At 42.7% G+C, this 22,875-nt stretch overlaps 1 protein-coding gene across 4 annotated transcripts in view; it reads left to right on the forward strand.

Moving 5' to 3' along the window:
- OTOG (otogelin) overlaps nucleotides 1-22,875 on the forward strand; it is a 149,958-nt gene that overhangs the window by 121,641 nt on the left and 5,442 nt on the right. For all 4 annotated transcript variants that reach the window (XM_021401757.1, XM_021401758.1, XM_021401759.1 and 1 more), the window contains 2 exons: nucleotides 20,523-20,704; nucleotides 21,085-21,300. The gene's annotated coding sequence lies outside the window, so the exon portion shown is untranslated. The remainder of the gene's footprint in view (nucleotides 1-20,522; nucleotides 20,705-21,084; nucleotides 21,301-22,875) is intronic.

Consider the following 22,875-nt stretch of genomic DNA (forward strand, 5'->3'; position numbering starts at 1 on the left):
GCTTTGAAACATTAAGGCATAAGCAAAAAAAAGTCTCTCTTAAGAAGGGTCAGTCCTACGTGAGCTCACTTTTTGTGACAGTCAGGTGAAAGCAGAAGTTTTGCATTTGGCAAATGTTATCCGGGCCCTGAGCAGTACATGGCAAGCAGTTTGAAAGGATCTGTCTGGCTCTGGAGCGTGCAAGAAGTCTGTTAGCCCAGCCCAGCATGTGAGCCATCACCGCATGCAAGCACCACAGGCATTCAGGGCTTGTTTAGAACAGCCTGGGGAACAGAACCCTCTGAGGAAGGGAGAGCAAAGCTTCATCATGAAGGTGACTGCACAGCCAGAGAGAGCAGTGATTTCAGCATGCTGCTGCCTGGGTTAGCCAAGTGGGTACATCTAGAAAATCTTCAAGTTATGCTTGCTGCTGTGCTCGGTGACATTATCAGATTTCCTGGCGCGAATATTTTTGAGAGGAGCAAGCATTCAGTTTTTCTTCTTAGGATCACTTAATGAGTCATTATTTACTTTTGTCTCACAGCAACAAGGAACTTGATTTCTGGGAAAAAAAAAAACTAATTGTGCCAAGGTTGATGCTGAGGGGGAGCAGCATGCTGCTTGTAACAAAGTTTTGGCTCATCACTTGCGAAGTTTCCAGATATAACTTCTGTTGTGATTTCATATTCTCCACTAAAGATGCCCAGGGACAGCAGCCTCCTTCCAGATACGGTTTACTCAGTTAGGAGCTTAGAAAGCTCTTTCTGCTTGGAAAAGGGAAATCCATGAACAACACGGGGGAAGTAGCTTAAAATGTTAGGATGCAGCGTTGAGAACAGTCCATTTTTGGTTATGACAGCAGGAATTTTCAGCTGATCAGATGCGTAGTTTGCAAAGGGGACGAGGGTGCTCTCCCCAGTTGCGATTTTGGGTTTGTGTTTCACTCTGACCCTTGAAGCAAAGAAGTTACAGGAGTCTGAGCTTCCACTGTCTTGATGTGGTATCTGGGGAGCAGTGGGAGAAGAAATTTGCTTGTTTGCCTTAAACGCCATTGGTCTTTTTTTCTCATGCAAATTGGGGTTGGATTTCTGGTTTTGTTTTCATTTGGTTTGGTTGTTTTTTAAGCCAAATAATAAAGCAAATATGTCAAGCAAGTTTATGGGGTGTTCTCAGATTAGAAAAAAGGTTGGGAGGCTATGTGCCCAGCTAAGCTGTGGAGTGATGGGAGACAAATGCTCATGTTCATAGTCAAATGCACATCAGACAAAAGTCTATCTTCCTACTGCTGGACAAGAGTCATTGTTAATCTTCATTCAAATAGAGAAGTTGTTTATAAGATGTCCTGGCCGGCGTGCAGGCTATAGGAGAAAGGCAAAGGAGGAAACTCTCCAGGTTATCCCAGGCAGTTAATATTAAACTTAGGAAGTGGTTTAGGAAGAAGTAGAGAACAGTTTTTGACACCATAACAGCATGTGACGTTTGCCTCCTGTCTCCTTCTTGGCTGTGAACTGAGTAGGAGCTGCCTATGTACAAACCAGCTCTTCTGCATGACTACAGGCCCAGGCCCTGACCTGTTATAAATAGATGCTGACTTCTGCAAAGCTACTTTGATTTGTGCCATTTGAGGATTTGGCCCAAGATGTCAGGCTGAAATATTGGTAGGAAGTCTCTCTGGTTTTTATTTTCAAAAACTCTTAAATTCAGCAGCTCTGAAATCTCTGTTAGGGCTGCCTCTTTATTTTCCCCCCATCCCTCTTGCTGCTCTTTTACATTTTGTTTTTCAACTTTGAAATTTCATCAAATTAAATGATTTTTTTTATTTTTTTATTTTTTGTCCCTAACTTGTTCTCCTTTTGAATGTCAACTCCAGTGGTAATGCAAGAAGTTTTGGCTCAGCTCCTGAGGTATGAACTGACAGTAGTCTGTTTCTAAGATGTCTTTCTCTTAACCAAAATATGTAATAGATACCCTGTAGCACAAGGCTGCAAGAAACCCCTTGCAGCTTTCTTTAAAATAGATCCAGGCGAGCAGTCAGCAATCTTACATGTGGGTCTCTGTTCTTGAGCTGCTTGGACACAAACCATGGGTTGCTTGCAGTGCTCCATTAGCAGTTACTACTGGGGCTCAAATCATGACATTAAAAATATGGAACAAGAATCTCTTTTTGCAGAGTGAGACTGCTAAATTTTGCAAACTGATAAGGGAATTCTTGACTTCCTTTCAGGGATGCTTCTTAGCTGAAGACTCAACTAGAGCTTACAAGTGCCACCATGAAATCTTGACTGTTTGCCCAAATCCCATTATCATTCAGGAAGTTCGTGATGAGTAGATTTAAGCTCTAATCATGCAAAGCATAGGAAAGTATGTGAGAATACCCACCTTTTATGGCATAGCATTTGTTGGCAGTATCAGCTTGGTTGTAGCAGATGAGATTAAAGGATTAGGAAGGAAGCCAAATACCAAACTGCTGCTGCTAAAGTTGTAATTTGCCAGTATATTGATTACAGTGGATTTTTCTTAAGCCTTCAGCACAGCATCCTGTATCCTTATTTCTCTGCTAGCTTGTAACTGTATATCTTTAATAAAATGGAGCCCATATTTCATAAGAAATGTGAGGTCTCCTATTGCTGATGTGTAACCCATTAGTTTGGTAGCTGTGTGCATGATTTTTTTTTTTTCTTTTTCCCCATAATATTTGCTGTAAGAGCAAAAACCAGACTTTGTAAGTGTCAATATGAGCAGGGAGACTTGAGTAAAGTCTATTCTTTCTGATTCTGGGAAGAGAACAAACTTCCTTTGCTGAGAATACTGGAGGTATTTCCTGTCTGTGATCTAAATTCTTTCCTAGAATACTTCCCAGAAGAGAGCCCTGAGGTTTGTCCTCCCAGTCCCTGATTGATTTGCTTGTTATTATTGTTTTTTAAATTAACAATGCGAATGTAAGGAATTGAATGTTAAGCTCCAGACTTTCCTTTCTGTGTAAGGTTATGTTTAGTCGGAAGCATTTCTGCAGGGCTCTCTGACTGGGAGTGTTTTTTTTAATAGCACTAAGGAAAGCAAGCTGATAGGAAACACATCTGACCTATTGAGGTGGCACGAAGGTAGGCTGAAGTGTGACCCTGGCGAAGGAGAAATTCAGAGAAATTGCTCCATCAAGTGTTGAAAGGTAAAACTGGCGCTGCAGGACACAAGTCTTCCTCGAGGCCAGGAGCAAAGTGCTTTACTCATGCCTCATGCAGGTGAAACCTGCAAAATCCCTACTGTTTCCTGGGGATGGATTTCACTCTGAGCTGCATAGCGTTTTATGGGTGGCCTTCATTTTAATCTGATGTTCACTCCACTTTAAATATCCACTGGAACATTCAACTCAAAGCTGATTTTTTTTTCCAACAGATGTAATAAGAGAAAATATGTTGTATGCATGCAAACGTGTTTAAGTATGTAAATTAGAGGTAAAGATTTACATGCCTTGCAATTATACAACAACAGTTGCAAGACTTGTAGGGAGAGAAAAGTAAGCAGTTGCTTCACCTTGGATTTTAAGAGTATTCTGTTAAATGTTGAAAGATATAAAAGATGATGTACCTGTACAAAAGTCCCTGAAATAATGTATAGCCTTAGATTATTGCAGGCCTAGTTGCTTCCTTCCATCATGGAAATCAGTACTGATGTTTCACTTCCTCATTTAGGGTATTTGCACTGCTCACCTCCAAGGAAAAGTTCAGCATCCTTGCATAGCCCTTGGTTTCTGTCAAAGTGAGTCAGCTCGCAAGGAGCTAATCCAATCGAGTGGAACAGTTTATCTTGACAAACTTTTGACTTCTAGGGATTTGTGCCAAGCAACAAGACTGAAAAGGTGCATATCTATACTATATATTTGTTTTCTTTTTTAGAAAACAAAGCATTTGCAAGTAGGAAAAGTTAAGGAATAACTTATAACTGTGAGCAGTTTTTTCTTAAAAAACAGTGCTATGAATAATTGCATTAAAAATGTGAGAAGAGTTCTTAAATATTGTTTCTTCAAAATATTATAATTGCTTAGCTTTAAAAGCTATTGCTGATAGAGATTTTTAGCTGTGTGATAGACAATATATAAATGGTTTCTTCTAGTATTTTCATTTAAAGCCATTGAACATTTGCCTGCTTCTGCCCACTTCCATTGGCATGCTACGTTTAGGAGCCCCAGTACGCTGTACTGCTGTATCACCTGTGTTCCCAGATGGTGAATGAGGTTAGTGGAGTGTACAGATTTTGCATTTTCTGGTCAACCTCAGCAGCAAGTGCAGCATACTCATGCTGCTGACCTGCCAGCACTGTGCATTCCTTCTCATTTTACCAGCACCTCAGGTGCTGCCTGAATTTCGAGTTGGTGTGAGAGTGATTGGTACACAGACCAGTAAATGAGAACCCAAAACCCTACTTCTTCTAGCAGAGTGTGGAGGGAGAGTTACCTGCTTAAGGCCTCTTGCCTTCAGTGGGATGCAGAAGTGTGCAACAGAACAGCTTCAGGTACCTCCCTGCATTTTGATCAGAATGTGTTTTTTTTTTTATTTTTTTTATTTTTTGTAAATAGTGAATTTTTCAACACAGTTGAAAACCAACCTGAAAGGGAGAGTGGTAATTACTGGGAGAGCTATCAACCCAGGGTAAAGGAAAGGAGGCTGAGTCAGAGCAGAACGATACTCTTTTTTTGTCTAAAATCCTCCAAACCCCCTCCACTACTGTGCAGAGTAACAGGTGTAACCACAGGCTTTCCCTGCTGCCACCCCCAGCCCAAACTAATTTAGGTTTCTAAGCCTATGGAATGAATACAACGTGATGGAGCCAAAACTTACAAAAAAAAATCCATGCTAATACAGACTGTAAAATAAATGTAAGCGAAAGCTAAAGCAAAACAGCCTTTATTCACATGAAAAAATAAACCTGTTAGCTCTGATAATTGATTAAAATATTATAAAATCAGGCAATCACAGATGTAGAAGCTTATCCTCCTTAAAGTCATTATAAATCACATCCTTTCTTAAATCTCTCTATTCCCTCTTATTGCTTATATTATAATCCCTGCCTGGGTATCATTTTCACTGCTAAACATACTGTTTGCCAGTCAGTTTATTAAGGTTTGTCTTGATAGTGCCAAAACAAATGCTCTTTTTCAAAGATAAAAGGAAGCCTAATATTAAAATAATAATTTCACTTCTTCACTTACGGAGCCTAATTATTGTAGAAATTGGCACATGAAATCTCTGAGGTGATATGGCATTAATACGTCAACAGGAGCCTGCTTTGAAGTTGACCTGTCCTCCTCTCGGTGGTGTTGGATGTATTGGGTCTTCTGGGATGTAATGTTGGGAAAGAAACCTTTCTTTTTTTATTCTTTCTTTTTTGGGGGAGAGGTTGGATGGTGGGGTAGGTGGGAAGGCAGTGAAGCTCTTGAGACTGCCTTGCCTTTGCCTTATACTGAATGCTGTTTACTCCAATAATTATACAGGCTTTGCTTAAATCTGCAACTATTCTCCTGGGTGTTTTTGAGCTATGTAAACGTCTTCCTGGATGAGATGTTTGAAAGGAAGAAAAAAAAAAAAAAGCATCAGTTGAGCATTCAAGTGTCCTCCTATGGAACTGCATTTCATTCTGCATTAAATGGAAAATTATATGTACCTTTTAAACATCAAAACTGCAAGAAACCATTGGTGGTTCATTATTTTCATCATTGAGTTGTAAAAGTTACCTCAGTGGTTCTATATGAACTTACCCCCATTGGCGGTCTGGATCCTACCTCCATAAAGACTGACAATACGGCAGCTTAGAGACAGGTAAGCGTTTTGAGTAAAGTGAGGAGCTGTGGTTGAGCTTTGTGCTTGCACCTACTGTAACTCTACTGATTTCAGTCACTCCTTTGAATTGGTCAAGAATAGTCATGTCTCTTGGGGTTTATCAGTGAGGAACTACCTATTTAGCTGAGGAAAGCAAGTAATTTAGAAATACTATGTAGCTATGGCTAAAGATGAAGCATAAGAGTTGTCACCAGATTTGAGTGCTTGGTTTTGTGTTATGGAAAAGGATGGGCTCCCTGGGACAACTGAAAAATTTTCACCTAAGAATATGTCTTAAGTTAGTCTCTATTTAGTCACAATTTCCGCTGCTTTGACTATGAAGATTTGTTGCATTAATTTTAAGCAAGCTGCTGGACATTTTGTGATGCTGAAAACTGTTTTCAAGCTTCAGTGTAAGTTCAATCCCACTGTGATCAATCTCGCCTTCGATGTATTTGGACAACTCTAGAGAGAGAAATGTGAGCTACCAGTTCTTTTCTTTAATGCACTAGTGATCAGCTTGTTGAGTTAATTTTCTGGAGGAGTTGGAAATAAACTAAATTTTTTTACCTTCTCCTGTTCAGAGAAGACAGTGTGTGTTAAGATTGATGGAAAATTTGCTTATGTTTTAAGATGTATTTTGGTTTGAATAATTCTGCATCTGTATTAAGTTTTCAGCTTTTGCTGTAGAGAGGGAGGGAGAAGTCTGTTGATGATTTGGTTTCTGAAATGGTTTTGGCAAAGAGGAGCCAAGCTGGTGATAGGCCCTGCGTGCCCAACTTCAGAAATACTTCTCTGATCCTTTCCTGGCATGTGTGTGCTGGATGGAAAGAGATTTTGACATTTTTAATGTGATGTGAAAACATGGATATGCTCCCATGAAGTACAATGAACTTGCATCTTTTATTTCACTCTGCTTTGAGACAGCTGGGACTAAAGATGGACTGTAATTCTAAACACCATTAGTCCTTTTTCTTTCCGTTGGTGTGGAGCACAGCCTACTTGCCCCACCTGCAATGACTGGGCACGGAGAGGTGCCAGGCAAGCAGAGGCACCCAGGCTTTCATCTGTCTATAAGGTTACATTAATATTTTCTGGCTCAGCAAATGTTCAGTGAACGCTTACACCTTAAGATTTTTGAGAAAAGAGGGAGCCTTCAAGTTACTATATAAAAAAGAAGGGGGGGGGAGGAGTAAAACCTGGTTGCTGTACATAAAGTGAGGCTTTGGATCAAACAGGGACTGTTTCATGAGTCCCTCAAAAATATGTGGGGTTTATTAAGGTAGGTTGTTGCTGTTAAGTCCTAACAGGATTTTAACTTTTAATAATTGTTCTCTGTTGACCAAAGCTGAATTTCGGAGTCGAGCAGCAGTGGTGTGGTTGAGTTTCTTTTGCCTTTTAAAACGTGGTGTAACGTGAGCTGAGGTGCAGCGGTAACAGGAGCATCTCCGGGGCAGCGAGGAGGGGATGTGCCTGTGGGAGGCTGCTGGCAGAGGCTGGGATGCTCCTGATTGTTGGGGCACAGCCAGGGGATGAGGGCCACAGCATGGCCATGGGAAGGGGAACAGGCAGCAGGGTGGGGGCTGCTTGTGGACACAGCCCAGTTTCCTGGGCTTTTATTGTGCAGTGTCAGCAGTGAAGGCTGTCTCCTTGCTTTGGGTACTGCGCACACTGCAAGCGTTGGGAAACGAGAACACCAACCTTGCTGTGTCTTGAGGCCTCAAGATGGCTGGAGGAGAGCAGTGGGCATGTGTGTACCATTGTCCAGATGAGCCACCTGCCCTGGGGGAAAGCACTTCCCTAAAGCTCTGTGGAAGGGGAGAGCTCCTCCACGCTGGGCTTGGCTTGCCCAAGGGCAGAGCACCACAAAGCCTTTTGCAGCCATTAGTGCTGTCCCATGCTGCAAGCTGACTGCAAGGAGCGTATCAACATCTCTGCAACGTGCTCAGATTTCAAAGGCGGTCCTCCAAACCAGCTGCATCTAAAAAAATGAGTATTTTTTTTATGATTTTTTTTTTTTTGAAGATACCATGCCAAGCCTTTTGAAATGAAAGCTGGGGCAGGCCTAGTGGAGATTAATGTAGGAAAAATGCTGCTGGCTTGATAAGCCGCAGATGTCTTGTGAGATTTGCTGAGGCTGTTGACAGCTCGTGATGGTTCACAGCTTGCAGAGTCCCCCGTCCATGGCTTGTGTGCTGGGTACATGGCTGCTGGTGTGGGACAGGGGTTGGGACCATGAGATTTGTGGAGGAAACCTGCAAGAAGAACAATGAGAGTTTTAGACCTGATCTGGGCCTGTTGTCATTATAGGTGTTTCTTGCAGCTACTTAAGCAAAAAAGGGTGATATTTTTGACCAAATAATGTTGGTACAGACAACCGTGGTTATAGCAGTGTAACAGGAAGATGTAAGCTGGTGAAATTCTCTGAAAGTATGAGATGGTGGAAATAGAGCTTATTACAGTGATTTATTTATTATTTTAGAGAAGACCCTCATTGGATCTTGCCAATTAGTAAGCCTTACCAAATCAACAGCAACTCGTATGACTTCTTTTCCTTTTTTAATAGCATCCTCTCATCACAATGTCACAGTCACTGTGCTGAGTGTGACATCAGGTCCCCCTGCAGCCCATTAGGAGACAGAATTCATGAACAGATCTCAAACTCCTATGAAGAAAAGCTAAATTATACATTGGTCTCTAAATAAGGCATTTAAATAGCTTTGCTCTTCTGCTGGTTCACATTTGTACGACCTTATTTTTAGGACGATACTACTAGTTAGACTATGTTGTTTTTGCAATAGGTATGTCTTTGCTGACTCTTAAGATGATGTAGAAGTGAAATTATCCCCTGCACACAGTCACTGACCTTTCCTGCAGAAATCCCGTGGGTATCTCATCCTCTGCTTGGATTAATGTTCTTCCAAGCCTGCGCTCTTGAATGCCCTGATATCATATGTTCAGGTTTATTTTAGACAAACAGTGAATTTAATTAAATTTGATGTTAGTTTTAATTTAAGTGATGCTTGTTTTCCATCACCTTAAAATACCTTTGTATATGCTGGTGTTCACGTGCACCTTCTTGGTCCCAGTACTTTGAACATCTGGATAATGGGTTGGAATTAGTACAATCCCAGTGCTCAACAAGTCTCAAACAAATGCAGAAAAGTGCTTTTCCAAAATATTTTAAGCTAAAGTATTCTTTGCCATTCCAGTGAATGATGCAGAGTTCCTTGTTCAGTTGTGATAAACATCAGGTCAGAAAGGATATTCACGTGATCTTGAAATGGATTTAGCAACTTAAAATCAGATTTGATTCTAATATGAATCTCTAGAAGTGTGGGGTAAGACAAAGACCAGTTTAAGGCTCTAGAAAAGAGTATGTTTAATGCGTTTTGAGTAATTTGTGTATTCATGTAGCTTTTGACAAACAACTGTGCTGTAGCTCTGTAGCTGAGCTTTAAATTCCGAGTGGTTCCTGATGGTTTCAATCTCACGCTCCTATTGGTTTTACATTGTTTAATTCCATTACTTGTTGAGAGAAACGGGTCTGTAATGTGAAAATGTCTTAATGAAATGGGCATCTGAATAAAATTGATGGTGAAACTTTCTTTATGAAAATGTAAAAAAACAGAAAAAAAAAAAAAAACTTGCTATTTAAAATAACAGAAATGGCAATGCTACATAAAACCCCTGCAGGACGTTTTGCTAAAAGAAAAGTAATTTATGCCTAGATAATTAGTGGTGTTTTACCACTGAAATGTACACCACTGGGAGGAACAGTCACTGGAGCCTTTCACACCTGCACGGGATATGAAATTCCAAACAATTAAAACAATATTTCCTTCTGAAAAGAAGATGTCTATTGTGCGTTAGCAAAAAGTGCATTGCAGGAGCGAAAATAAATGTGGTAAAGCAGGACGTGCGATAAGTGGAAAATGTACTGCTGGAGATTTGCTGACACATCTTGTCGTTCCTGAAATACTGAGTGATTTTTGTGAGCGGGTGGCATTTACAAAGCTGAATTCATCATAATATTCCTCGTGCAAGGCTTTGCTTTTAAAGAATGGTCGCAGGGAATTGTGGGTTTTCCTGTTGGAAAAAGAGGAAAAAAATTAAATGAAGTTTGGTCTTTTGGTTGAAAACTGAATACAAGTAGTATATGGGGGTTAAAAGTCATCTTAAAAATGAATAGCTTGCTTGTATTTTTACTTATAGACTAGGTTCCAGGCAGGTATGTATGAAGTGCATACTTGACTTTGTCCTGTCCTTGATGTGTAGGTGTTTACTCTGTTTATCCAAAGAAGGAAAAATACTTCCCTGTACCAATCGCTTCAGTTTCACACTTGCATATCATTAAATTCTATGTGTTATGTTAAACAAAACCCTAAAAAACAAACGCACAAAAAAGTTGAGGAAAAAGTTCATACGTACCTTGAGGAAATAAAAATGGAAAAAGAAGGATCTTTTAGGTGACAGCTCCAAACGTCCTTCCTGAGTGCCTATAGAATCAAATCAAAATGATCCCTTTGGAAGACAAAAATGAGTTAAACTGTTTGATTGAAATTGCCACGTTTGACTTCCATGAGTTTGTGTTTTTGTGGTCATCTTTGCCATGGAGAGGAAAACTGAAATCCTGCTTTGTGTTTCCTGTGCAAAGCAGGCAGAGTCCGTGGGCGCTGGGAGCCGTCCCTCTCCTGGTTCCCTATTTTTGGAAGCCTGTAGAAGGTCAGTGGGAAACATAACCCCCAGTTCCTAAGGCAAAAGCAGCCTGGATTATCATTCACAAGAAACTAAAGACGGAGTGCTATTAGAGAGCAAATAGCTACTCCTAATAGTATTTCCTAGATGAACGCAAGCAGCTTAAATTTCGGTTGTTCAAAATTAGTTGCTGAATTGGAAAAATGTTCGGGTCAATTTTTTTCCTTAATTACTGCTGCTGTCTCACTTCTGAAATCTAACTGTCGTTGCTGAGAAAAGATTTCGGGAACCTATCCACACGAAGCCTTTTAATATTAAGAGCACAGTCATTTATCAAATTGCTAAGAAAAACAAACACTATAGCATAGATTCCTTATTATATGTTTTGTACCGCTTTAATGCGCAGTTGCTGCACTTGCATTAAGAAGCTTAGGATTGAGCATAACCAGTATTTTGTGCATTTTATTTAGAAACAGGCATCGAAAACGAAACGCTTTGTTTCCCTGCTGGCTGTCTAGTGTTGGAGCTTCATGGATGTTATCTCTGCTCTGAGCGGGATGTGCAGGACAGAAAGGTGCTTACTGTCTGTGAGCCTCTGTTGTTAAGAAAAAAAAAAAATCAAAAGTTTTAAAAATAAATAAAAAAGATGGAGGAAAAAGGGTGAGTGACTGGGATGAGTGTGACGTGTGGCGGGTGAGAAGCTTTCTACACCTGTATTTTTAATGCCTCCTGTCCCACGAGGTGGGAGGCGAAATGTTCTTCCCCATCTCATTCAGTGTGAGTCACAGGGAGGGTTTGACTTGGATTTGTGGTCCTGGCACACTCAGTCTCTGTGCTACTTGAGCTCAGCTGCCCAGCCAGTGCAGCTCTGCCAGTGTGGTGATGCTGGGGAACAGCTGTGCTGGGGCCATGGCTCTGCTCAGGGATTCTGGCTTCCATTCTCTCGTGCCTATTGGTGAACTCTTCAGAGAAGTCTGTGTCTTCTCTAAGAAAGCTGGAATTGTGCTGTCTTGAAAAAAGGAGAAAAAAAAAAACTTTTACATGTTAAATAATCAAACCTTAATGTACATTTTTAATTCATATTTTAAAATTTTTATCCTTCAGAAGGGGAGAAAGCACCAAATTCATTGTTTGGTGAATAGCAGAAGTTGATTTATGGCTCCTCTTGACTCAGTCATGCAGCAGAGGAGCAGCTGGTAATGCGACCAGTTAAAATAAGTTAATATAAAGAGGAGGAAATGCTATATAACAGAAGCAAAGGGATATTATTAGCTCCTGCACTCTGCTAGAGAAGATCCAGGGAATGAGAGAAGCTCGTTAGGAGGCCAAGGCAGCTTCCCTGCAGCTCCCATTCCCCTGTCCTGCAGGCTGGCTCCCAGGGCCGTGTTTGCAGCCATGTCTGCAGCAGGCAGTGTGTACCCAGCTGTGTTGTGCTGGGGGCAGAGAGGTGCTGGGCAGTCCTGTGGTGGAGTCTGGCACTTATGTGTTTCTGTTGAGAGGGATTTCTGCAGTGTGCTTTGCTGTGCTGTGTCAGAGGCAAAGATGTCATGGGTTGGAGCAGCATTGAGGATGAAAAGCAGCCATTTTCTGTGTGCTGTGTTTATCAAATTGGGCAGGAGACAAGTATCTGTTTGAAGGTGTGTGGCAAGGTACAGACCTGCTGGATGGGCACTGAAGGGATTGCTCAGAGGATGCCACGTTAGTAACATGGAAAATTGGGATTCCTGTCCTGAACAGCCCTCTGTCATGGGATCCATAGGATCCCTAAACTCACTGAGCTCCACCTTAGGGCACTGAAGCTTTTGCTCATACTTCTCTCAGAGAAACCCGTCTGGACATTGCTTGCTCTGACAGAAAAACCTTTTTCTCCTCTTCCTCCTATTTGACTAGTCATTCCCTAATGCAAGCCATGAGCTCAGCAGGCTGGCTGTGAGATTCTGCAGTGTGCTCAAATTCCTGCAAGGAGTGAAAAGGAAAATTAACATCAGTCATTTTGCAAACCCACAAGACTCTGCACCAACTTCATTAAAACAAGAAGCTCTTCATATAGGAAACTGTAGAACAAAGAAAAAGAACTTGAAACCTGGAAAATGTGCATGTGAGACCATCTGAGGCCAGGTCTGGATCAGGATCATTTCTGTGACTGTTCAGCATGCATTTCAGATTAAATTCCTCTTTCGTAAATACTGAGAGAGCTGAAGCTTGCACCATCTACTGCATGAGATATCACTGATGCTTGCATAGCAGCACGAACACATTGTTCCAGCTTGAGGATGTCTTTAGTGATGTTCTGCCAGATCGCATTCACTGTTTTCTTAAGTGCACCATCACATTGATGCTGATAGCTATTGCAGGATCAGCTCAGGCACACAACAAAAACTCTATTTTTGCAGCTTTAAATGAGGTATCGAATTGTAAAGTTAATCCTTGCAATTAATCTCATGCATATATTGCATTTTACATTATGAAAGGGTCGTACTCTTTTGCATTTTTTCCTTTAATTCAACCAGTTCCTTCCATACAGTAGTTCCCAGAGTCTCTTTGTGTTGGCAATGCTCTTCAGCTTATTTTGTTGGACTAGTTTGGTTTTGTGTTTCGAGATCCTGAACAAAAATATTTAGACAATTTGTCCCGTAGCTGTTGTCGACAATTTCTGCTAGCAAGTTTTCGCCCGCTTGATACTGAACTTCTCAAAAATACTTATTGCCATTTTGTCTTGCCTTAATTCTCATTTAATTTACAGTTTCTCTGCTAATCTTTAATTTTCTTTTGAGTAATGTTCTTCCTAAGTCACCATTTCAGGTGGTTTACTAATATCTAACCACGAGAGATCTGTTTCATCAGCTTTCTTTGGTAAGTTTTCTAGAAAAAGTCACTTGATTGGACACACACAATGGGTGTTCTCATACACAATAGTATGTGAATGTCTGTCTAGAGTATAAATTCCCTTTTCAGGTTCTTTGCTCTTTCCAAGATTTCTTCAAAAGTATTAATGACTAGAATATAATTGTTTGGAGTAATTTCTCGCAGCCCCGCTTAAAAATATCAGCACTGTGTTCTTGCCCTCTGTTCCGCTGGCATCACTGGTTATCTGATGGATCTTTGTAAGTACTTAATGTAGCTTCTGCTGTTCTTTTGTTTCTTCTTCTGCCAGCCCAGATATACTAAATTTTCTGAGTTTTGCTTCCATCTTAGTTGTGATCATCTCATATGCTCAGTGCTACCTATATAAACCCATTTCACCTTGAAAGCTGGCATCGCATTCTCATTTAAACCTGTATCTAGGTCATCCTCATTCTGTATCCTATCTGTACCATACGTTGCCCTTTTTTTGCTCCCTCCTTGGTTCTCCTTGAATTTGTATGTAGTGGTCTTGTCATGTCTGTTCTGAGACACTTTACAAATTTGCAGAATCACATTTGCTCAAGATGTATGCAAAATGAAATAATTTTTCTGAATAATTTTCCTCTGCCTTACAAACATTTTTCTAAATCTGTTTTGCGCTTCCTAAAATCAAGTGTGCATAGGCATTGCCTTAGTGAGACATGTTTTATTTAAATGTAATAATAAAAAAATGTAAAAAAAGAAGAGCAACAGCTCCCCATGTCCGGATTGAAAATGAGTTTGTCCTTAGCAAGTGAGATGGTTTTGGCAGCAATCACATTAAACAGGGATTTTCCAATCTTGGCTGCTAACATGAGATTCCTTGTTTAGGATCACATTGCTTGTAGATTACAGAATTGGCCACAGAATAGACACACTGCTCAAATGACAGATTTGTCCAACCTGTGCCGTGTTACAGGAAACAGGGCCATGTTTTGTAAACCACAGCTAATATTTTCCATCTGTAACCAAGTACAAGACTGATGAAGGACATAAAGAATATTATGCAATGGAGAAAGACTGAAAGGAGAAATCTCAAGCCTTAAGATATTGTGTTTCATTTGTTGTTGTTTCTCTCATTAATTATCAGGACACTATGCATAATAATACAATTCTTACCTACCTAAGTATGTCTTAAACAATCCAAAGCAGCTATAATCAGGTTCTCCAGAGAAACTTTCACCGCTATTCTGGGCTTTAAGACAAAACATTTCCATTTAGTAGCTGACTTTGTAACATTCCCATGAAAATATACTGTGCGCATTATTGGGCAAAACATCAAGGATGAATCATTTGGGATGCGCATCTTGCCTCCCTCCTTCTTAAAGGACTGAACAGGCTCTGCCACATTTCTAGAATACTCAAACAGATATGTTATGAGAAATCCAGGACTCCCATTTCTATCCTAGCTATCCCCACTGAGCATGACCAATCTAGAAATGAAGGGCCAGGTACTAGCCACAAAGAGCTTCCTATTTCTAATTAGAAGCACAATCAAATCTGTAATGCACATCTACAAATGCCTTAGTATTCAAGGACAGTCAACTTTTGTCAACTGTTAATTGGATATTTGCTTATAGTGGTGCTAAAAAAGCCCTTCCTGTTTAGGTGTATGAATGGTGGGGAGGGAGGGAACTCTTCTAAACAATTCAATAGATACCTACCTCAGGGCTACTTGATAGTCAGTAGACAGAAATAAAAAATGATCTATTCCTGAAATAAGTATTTCCAGTAGGTCGGATGATGTGCGTTGCAGGCTCCAGAAATGGATTAAGGATAGATGGATGACCACACATCTTTGGATAGGTGTTGGGTTGTGTGCCACCTATTGATTGTTGGCTTGTTGGTTTTTTAATGATGACGATTTCCTCAAAGGTTTTCCTGTTGTGTTTTTTTTTTGTTTGTTTGTTTTGTTCCCCCCCCCTTGAGGAGAGCTCTCTCTCAGGCAGCATTGTATTCCCAAAATTCACTTGGAGGGAAGGGAAGCTCTGGTTTGGTGGTTCTCTGGGAAGAGCTCTTGCTGAGCTCATTACATGAGCACCAAGTGTGTACAGACAAGATTTTAAACCTGCAAGACTGGAACCATATTTTGGAAGACGATGCCTAGAATTGCCAGTGTGGAAGCGTGGGCTGAGCGAATGAAACTGTGAACTTTTATTTAAAAAAATAAAAAAAAACATTATAGTAGACCACTGCAGGGCATGCAAGGGGAAATGCTTGCTAGGCTGGGTCTTCCAGGGAGCTGGGACAGCAAACCTAGCAAGCATTGCTGGTTTTGTGCTGAACAGATGGCCGCAAAAATGTCATGCTCATAGAAGGGGATTTCCAAAAGGGCAGAATTTGGCTTGATTTCTCCTAGCTTGTGGTGTCTGCAACAGTCGTGGGGCTGTGTTTTAACTGCAGTGTGAAAATGCTCAGTCTATAAAGGAAATAGTCTTCCACTAGGTTGTATTTGATTGTGAATTGTCTATGAGTGGTGTGTTATTTTTTTCCTTTCCTACTGTAAATCATTTCACATACTTCTGCCCTAATGTTCATCTACCTCCAGAGTAGTACTTGACCAAACTAGAGCTGTGATGGTGTTGTATAAATACTTCTAAGTGCTCCCAGAAAGCAAGTTTTCTGTATGAAACTATGGGAAATAATGCAACTGTGCGTTTCAAGAGAAATAAGGTAACATAAGTGACTTTCTTTTACTGGACAGTGGACCCAGCTATAAAATCCTGGTTCTCTAATAATATATTTCTGATACATACAGAGAATGATAATTTCTCGGTGCTTATAAAACACATTTTTCAAGCAAAGCCTAGTGTCAAACAAAATGGTTTTCTTACACTAAGCAACAAACTTCTCCAGGTGCAAACAGCTTGCAGTGATGCTATAGTCTACAGTTGGCCGTGGCTGCATAGCGAGAGCTATGCTCCCATAGGGAGAGCTGCTGCTTCAAAGAAGTTGTCCTCTGAGAGGTCAGTCTTTAAAAGAACACCCCTAAACTCCTTGCTGGTTGATGTGACAGGGGTGTATGTTTTAGGGGTAGGTATACTCCAAAAACTTGTTGTTGACAAATATGAAATACTGGGCTTCTGCCTGAAATCAGCTCCTGCCGATTGTGTCTTCCTCCCTTATTCACGTGCTCCTCTTGCACCTCGTGCTTTCAGCAGTAAGACTTACAAAGTTTGTTGTGATATTTTGGCGTTCTCTGAAGGATGGAAGATCAATAAGAGTGCACATATGCAAATTTAGTGTGGTAAATTACTTGTGCCTGCTGCTAGATAAGGGCGCGGTTGCTTTAATAGCACCATCCCAATCTGTGCAGGTAAGATGGAGTAGTGATGGGAATGCACTGGACTGAGGGTTCATTTCTGCTAGTACTCTGAAAAATCTAGGATGAATAACAACTATGTTGTCAGTGTCTTCCAGTTACAGGAAGTATGTATGCTTAGGACAGAAATTTGGAATTGTTTTTCTCTCAGTTGTAAGACTGTGGGATTTTTTTTTTTTTCTAAAAGTAATTCCCGTTGACACCTTCTTTTAATAGCTGTTTCTGAATGCCATGTACTACTCTCACACGTATGTTTGTCTCATGTTTTCCTGGAGAATTTGTATTATATTCATCACGTCAGCTCACTCATGAACTTAGTGAAACCTTGAGTTTTGGGGTAGCACTGAAGTTACATTAGGGCTGGGGAAAGTTGTCAAGTTCAGTGTTGATTGAGTCTCTTCTCTGAATATTACCCCCTAAAATACGAGGATGGAGATGAACCTCCAGCAAGCTCTGTTTTCCTGCTTCTCTCTTCCCTGTGCTAACCTTTGCCATCCCAGTCAAAATACAACAACAGCATAGAGCTGGATCAGCTTCTTTCCATTCCTGCAAGGACAAGTCTTCCCAGATGATGCCCTAGGTTTGGCTTAAGATGAGGGACTTGGTTCAGAGATACTGTTTTAACAAAACAAATGTGCAATTTAATGATGTTCTCCCCATCTCAGTGTGCTGAAACCCCTGAAGGCACTCGTCCCCACCATTTCCAGCACTCTGCTGGAGCAATGCAAATTATTATCTGGCCTCTTTCACCTTCCAGTTTTATGTATTTAACCCTGTCATAGTGGTTCTCTATCATCTCTATCACTACAGCTTCTCCAAGTAATGGAAAAATATACTGAAGTTACCGGGTAGCCCTGTTCTCTTCTTTCTGCATGAGGCTGTATTATTTTGGCAAAACGTGATCTTTGACTCCAAAACCTATCCCTCTTGCTAAAATCTGATTCAAATGCTGGTGGTCTGGTCACAGTCTGATGAAAAATTAAAGGTGGGCAGGACTGCCCTCGGGCCTCACGCTTCTCTTGGAAAAAAACAGCTCAGAAATAGTGCAGGCTCCTGTGCCCCGCTCTTTAGCAACCCTCGCACATATTCTAGCCCTAGACCTACTCGCATTTGTCACAGCATGTCCCAAGAGCTCAGCCAAGGCAGGAATTCAGCTTTACTAATCCCAGGCAGCTTCCTGCAAGATCAAGTATCAGGGAAAGAAATATGTTCTTTTATAGCAAAACTAAATTTCTAACCCCTCGCCTCATGCCAGAACTAATGCTGCCACTCGCTCCAGTCTCAGTGATGATTCGAAGGTGGCAGATGTCCCTGTTGCCTTCAACCTTCCTCCCATTTGATCTAGAGCCTGGGAGTTGTTAGCAATAACTCATGCTTATTGGTTTCCCAGCCCTAACCTGTGCTGTGTTCATCAGAATCCCTCGCAAGTCATCCAGAGATGAAGAAGGGCATTGACTTTACGCTTTCTGGAAGTGCTGACTTTATCAAATGCTGTTCCATCTCTCCTCAAAAGGATCTGAGGCTGCAACTGTTTGTTTGCTTTAAATTAAAGTAAGAGTCCACCTTTGGCCAGGAAGTAGATGTATAGTGTATTCGGCAACACTAATTCTTCTTGCTGATACTGTTGTAAAGTAATACCTTCTTCACCTTATAAAGCTAAAATCATTGATATTTGGTATTGTTTTTGCTAAGGGTAAGCCTAGGCTTCAAGCCCTGCTTAGGTCTGGTTTGAGAAATAGAGAAGCCTTGTTGCTACCTGTTTGTGTTAGTCTCTGGCAGATGGGATGGGAGCTGGGACAGCAGAGCTGAGTGCTATTTCCCACTTGTGTAGCCTTTCTCGGTCACTGGACACAAAGATAGGTTTGGAATTGGAGATCTTATCTGACCTAAATAACGGGGACACCCAGTAAAGCCAATCCTTCCAATATGAGAGCTGGTGCTGGAATCATTAAGTGCCCTCTTGGTGCTTCAGACCAGGCTGGGGACAACTGGCTGGCTGTTCTCTGGCCTGGGCTGTTAGGGTGGTAGGCATGGGTCTGCTGCTTTAGAGGAGTTCTGAGGCAGTTTAAGGATGGATGTTAGTTGCTGTGTGCATGGACTGTAGCTCTCATCTTATTTTGAGTAGCAAAGATAGGCAGTAAAGCTGCTTCAGAAAAATCGTAAAATACATAACTAGCTGATCTCCTGACGTCAGCAGCAACAAGCTGAGGACCAGCTGCAGCAAAGGGATGTATTCCTGCTGTGTTTGCTAGAAATACCTGTGATGATTGTGACTGAGACGGGCAAGGGCTGAGGAACAGAGACTATTTTGAGCTTGTTCATGGGGGTCCTACTGATTGTGATTTTGTTTCTAAATAGAATTAGAGATATGGCTATGGCTGTTGATACAGGGGATTGCAGAAACCCACTCCTCCTCGGAGCACAGTTAAGTTTAAGTCTTCTTAAACTGATCAAACATTTTCATAGTAGTAAGGCATTGGTTAGCACTTGGGATGGAGGCTCCAGCTCAGGAAAGCCATGGCTGTTGATTCAGGTCTTGGATCCTTTGTCTAATTTGGATGGGGAAAAAAAAAAGGAGCATACTTTATTATTTTCAGTACTGGTCAGAGCACAGCTATGTTACTGAACAGAGCCAGGAAATGGGTTTGAAGAATTCACTATGGATGGTGCCTGAGTTGGAAAGTTGGAGCTGAGAAGTCGTGGCAGAACTAAAAGCTGTCGTGGCTGTGACTTGGAATCAGGTCTGTGGGCTGGATTTATTGCCAGCCTCTCGCAGCTCCTCACACCAGGACCCCAACTTATCCTGGTAACTGGTTTTCTTGTCTTGATTCAAGTGAATAAGTGAAGGACAGGTGCAACAATAGCTAACGACGGAGGGCAGTAGCATGACATGGACCTGCTCTTTGTGCTGCCTTTTGGTTCAGGCTGAAGGCTGGGTCTGGGCGTGTGGCTGTCCAGTGACTCACGCAGGGGCAGTGGGTTAAAGGAGGGATTAACAACAGATCAAGTGAAAATACGGGGCCAGAAGAAATTAAACCCCTTATTTGTTCAGTAGCTCCCATTGTTTCCCATTTTGGGAAATTCACTTTTCAGTCTGCGTCCAGCTCGCTCGGAAGCTCCTTGTGTGGGTGATACATGGATCTCTGAGAACAGCTCTGACCCTTTACATTTCTTTTCAATGGTAAAATGTTATTTATAGTAAGGAGTTTGACCGAGGCTGTGGAATTATTGGCTGTATGTCTTATAAAGTAAGCCAAATGGGGAACCAAAATAATTCCGATTCAAGTTTCTCTAAGCCCAAGCTCTGTGTCAGCTCTGCTGCTATTTGTGGGATCCATAAAAAATCCTCATTAAAGCCTTTCAGATCTGTTCAATTTTTTCATTATCTTGCAGAATTTGGACCTTTTGTCCAATTAAGCCATTGAAAAATAAGAATTCAGTGTAGCTGGAAATTTAGGGGGAATATGTTATAGAGTTACGCTCTCCTTCTGCGAGGAAGGTTTATTGTATCTTTTGCTGGTTTTCTCCCTAGCTGCAAGGTGAGGGCACATGGTACCTGGATCCACATAGCAGAGAAGTGGAGGCAATGGGGAAACTTGGGCCTTTTAACCCAGGAAACTGCAGATATAAGAAGCCTCAAAGGATAGAAGGGCAAAGGATGCTGCCACAGGAGACTAAAATTTGGAATTTTAATATTTCAAATGCTCATAAGGGCTGGGTTCTGGTTTTGTTTTTTTTTGTTGTTGTTGTTGATGTCTCATTGTGCCTCTGCCCCTACTTTGTTCACCTGCTTTCTGCTGAGTATTTATTTCCCTTTACCTTTACAGCTGTAATGGAGCAACAGTATGACAAAAACTCCTGGATTTCTTCTCATCGGTTCTGATAATGCAGGTTTGAACTAAATGGCACGGCAGCAGTTCACGGAAGAGCAAAGGTGATGCTGGGTTTGATTCCTCTTCACCAGGGTAGCAAGCTGGCATTGGGCCTGGGCCAGCCTGGAATTTAACAGGTAAGAGCTGCCCGTTTGCCCACTCCCCAGGCACCACGATCCATTTGCACTTTCCTCCCCACGGGGCACATCCCTGAAGGCTGATATTTCATATCACCACATTGCCACAACCCTCCATGACAGGGAGAAAATTTCAGTCGTTCGCCTCATTTACTTGCAAACCTTTATAAATACCGCAACTAATAGCCCGGGTAAGTGGAAGATTAATTTCCATACCACCTGGCAGCAAGCTGTGGATTAGGCTGTTGTCCCTCTTGTGGGTTTAATGTTCGAGGAGCAGAGCACTCAAGTGCCCAGACAATCGGCCTCTTGTTTAAACAATGAGCTTATAGGTCTTGTTAGCCAGCGCTCTTAAATTATCATTTTATTCTGGTATGCAGGCTTGTGTGATGTGGAGAATTGCTTCAGCACAGAAAGATTGTAAACCTGTTCAATTAAAGGAAGTGCTCAGATCCAGCTGTTGGCGTCTCATGAATGCCAGTGGTCCCAGCAAAGTAAATAAGGCAGACACACTCCGCCCTTGGAACAGATATGAAGATTTGCGCCTTAATTCTCCTAAAAGAAGAGTCTTTGTTTGGAAAAGACCGTTAGTAAAAGTAAGAGGAATGTAAAACTTGATGCATAAAAAACCCAGTTAGACAGTCTTCTGCAGATAACAGTGAAGTCTCTATAGTATGGGTCTAGTTTAAAAAAAAAAAAAAGGCACTGTAAATATCACGTACAGTACAAGATCCTGTTACAGTTACAGAATTTTCTTGTAAACTCTGAATGCTTTCCTCTCTTATGGAGAGACATGTGTTCCAGATTAATTTATCCTGTACTTTCACATCCAAGAAAGACACTAACAGGCAGAGCTGTGGTGTGCGCACACTTGCAGACACACAGCGAGAGAGAAAGAGAGAGGAGTGGGGCGAGCGAGGGCGAGAGCAGTCGGGCGAGCGAGAGCGAGCGAGGAGTGGGGCGAGCGAGAGAGAGCGAGGAGTGGGGTGTGAGGGAGGAATGGGGCGAGCGAGAGAGTGGGGCGAGCGAGAGAGAGAGAAGAGTGGGGCGAGAGGGAGGAATGGGGCGAGCGAGAGAGAGAGAGGGGGGCGAGCGAGAGAGAGCGGAGTGGAGTGGGGCGAGAGAGAGTGGGGCGAGCGAGAGAGTGCAATGAGAGAGAGAGGAGTAGGGTGAGAGGAGTGAGGCGAGCGAGAGAGCGAGAGGAGGGGGGAAGAGAGAGAGAGAGGAGTGAGGCGAGCGAGAGCGAGTGCGAGAGGAGTGGGGCGAGAGAGAGAGAGAGAGAGCGGGGCGAACGAGAGAGAGGGAGGAATGGGGCGAGAGAGAGAGAGCGAGAGAGAAGAGTGGGGCGAGCGAGCGTGAGAAGTGGGGCGAGCGAGAGAGTGAGCACGAGGAGTGGGGCGAGAGAGAGAGGGGGGCGAGAGAGAGAGAGAGGAGTGGGGTGAGAGAGAGGAATGCAGAGAGAGAGAGGGGGGGCGAGAGAGAGAGAGGGGGGCGAGCAAGAGAGTGCAACGAGAGGGAGAGAGGAGTGGGGGGAGCGAGAGAGAGTAGAGTGGGGCGAGAGAGAGGAATGGGGTGAGAGAGAGAGAGAGTGAAATGGGGCAAGCGAGAGAGAGGGGGGCGAGAGAGAGGGGGGCGAGAGAGAGAGTGGGGCGAGAGAGAGAGAGTGGGGCGAGCGAGAGAGAGCGGAGTGGGGCGAGCGAGAGAGTGCGACGAGAGAGAGAGAGGAGTGGAGCGAGAGAGAGAGAGGAGTAGGGTGAGAGGAGTGGGGCGAGCGAGAGAGCGAGAAGAGGGGGGGAGAGAGAGAGGAGTGAGGCGAGCGAGAGCGAGTGCGAGAGGAGTGGGGTGAGAGAGAGAGAGCGGGGCGAACGAGAGAGAGGGAGGAATGGGGCGAGAGGGAGAGAGCGAGAGAGTGCGGCGAGAGAGAGGAGTGGGGCGAGCGAGAGAGCGAGCACGAGGAGTGGGGCGAGAGAGAGGGGGGAGAGAGAGAGAGGAGTGGGGTGAGAGAGAGGAATGCAGAGAGGGGGGGGGCGAGCGAGAGAGAGAGAGGGGGGCGAGGAAGAGAGTGCAACGAGAGGGAGAGAGGAGTGGGGGGAGCGAGAGAGAGTAGAGTGGGGCGAGAGAGTGGAATGGGGCGCGAGCGAGAGAGAGTGGAATGGGGCGAGCGAGAGTGG

Source organism: Numida meleagris, chromosome 6 (assembly GCF_002078875.1).
Source record: "Numida meleagris isolate 19003 breed g44 Domestic line chromosome 6, NumMel1.0, whole genome shotgun sequence".
NCBI lineage: Eukaryota > Metazoa > Chordata > Aves > Galliformes > Numididae > Numida > Numida meleagris.